We start from the raw sequence: 2111 nt of genomic DNA, 5'->3' as shown, positions 1-2111 counted from the left end.
TGGTCGGGTTCATGCAAATCCGTGTTTTGAATGTAGGGAAACCACCGCGTATGTGTATAAAAATGAAGGTCTAGGCACACCCGACCACACCTTCGGTGTTGGATGGGAACAAAACTTTGCATGCCCACCGAATGTGTGGTCGGGTTCATGCAAATCCGTGTTTTGAATGTAGGGAAACCGCCGCGTATGTGTATAAAAAAATGAAGGTGTAGGCACACCCGACCACACATTCGGTGTTGGAGGATGGGAACAAAACTTTGCATGCCCATTAATGGGGATGGGATGGACATGCATGCAAAATTTTGTTCCCATTTGACACCTTTTATGGGTGTGCCTAGATCCTCATTTTAAACGTAGGGAAACCTAGGCGTATGTGAAGAAAAAACGAGGATCTGTGCACTCCCCGCCATGTATTCCGTGTCCGATGTGGGGACAAAACTTTGCACGCATATCTATGGATAAGGGATGGACACACATACAAAGTTTCATCCCCATCCGACACCGAATGCATGGTCAGGTTTGCGCAAATCCCTGTTTTGAATGTAGGGAAACCCCCGCATATGTGTACAAAAAAATAAAGGTCTAGGCACCCCCGACCACACATTCGGTGTTGGATGGGAACAAAACTTTGCACGACCGTTAATGGGGATGGGATAGACATGTATGCAAAGTTTGGTTCCCATCTGACACCAAATGTGTGGTTGGGTTTGTGCAAATCCACGTTTTGAATGTAGGGAAACCGCCACGTATGTGTATAAAAAAATGAAGGTCTAGGTGCACTCGACCACACATTTGGTGTCGGATGCAAACAAAACTTTGCATGCCCATTAGTGGAGATGGGATGGACATGATGAAAAGTTTGGTCCCTATCTGACACCGAATGTGTGGTCGGGTTCGTGCAAATCCGCATTTTGAATGTAGGGAAACCACCGCGTATGTGTATAAAAAAATGAAGCCCTAGGCACACCCGACCACACATTCGGTGTCAGATGGAAACAAAACTTTGCACACCTATTAATGGGGATGGGATGGACATGCATGCAAAGTTTTGTTCCCATCCGACACCAAATGCATGGATGGGTGCACCTAGATCCTCGTTTTGAAGGTAGGGAAACCTAGGCGTATGTGAAGAAAAAACGAGGATCTGTGCGCGCCCCACCACGTATTCGGTGTCCGATGGGGACAAAACTTTGCACGCATATCTATGGGTATGAGATGGCCACATGTACAAAGTTTCGTCCCCATCCAACACCGAATGCATGATCGAATTTACGTAGATCCCTATTTTGAATGTAGGGAAACCCCCGCGTATGTGTATAAAAAATTGAAGGTCTAGGCGCACCCGACCATACATTTGGTGTTGGATGGGGATAAAACTTTGCATGCCCATTAATGGCAATGGGATGGACATGCATGCAAATTTTGGTTCTCATCCGACACCGAATGTGTGGTCAGATGCGCCTAGATCCTCATTTTAAACGTAGGGAAACCTAGGCATATGATGTGAAGAAAAAACGAGGATCTGTGCGCGCCCCACCACATATCAGGTGTTCGATGGGGAAAAAACCTTGCACACATATCTATGGGTATGGGATAGACATACGTACAAAGTTTCGTCCCCATCGGACATCGAATGCATGGTCGGGTTTGCATAGGTCCCCGTTTTGAATGTAGGGAAACCCCCGCATATGCGTATAAAAAAATGAAGGTCTGGGCACACCCGACCACACATTCGGTGTCCGATGGGAGCAAAACTTTGCACGCCCGTTAATGGAGATGGAATGGACATACACGCAAAGTTTTGTTCCCATCCGACACCGAATGTGTGGTCGGATTCGTGCAAATCCACGTTTTGAATGTAGGGAAACCGTCGCGTAAGTGTATAAAAAAACAAAATCTAGGCGAAACCGACCACAAATTTGGTGTCAAATGGGGATGAAACTCTACATGATAGTGTCTATGGGGATATGATAGATTCATGTACAAAGTTTTGTCCCCATCCAGCACCGAATGTAGGGAAATCCCACGTATGTTTAGGGTTTATACCCTAAATCCTAAACCCTAAACCTAACACATAGTATACAAGCACAGTTTATACCCTAAATCCTAAA

Source organism: Cibotium barometz, chromosome 27 (genome assembly GCF_041138505.1).
Source record: "Cibotium barometz isolate CiBa-2024 chromosome 27, ASM4113850v1, whole genome shotgun sequence".
NCBI lineage: Eukaryota > Viridiplantae > Streptophyta > Polypodiopsida > Cyatheales > Cibotiaceae > Cibotium > Cibotium barometz.
The sequence above is the reverse complement of the archived record's forward strand: the minus strand, read 5'-3'. Positions refer to the sequence as shown.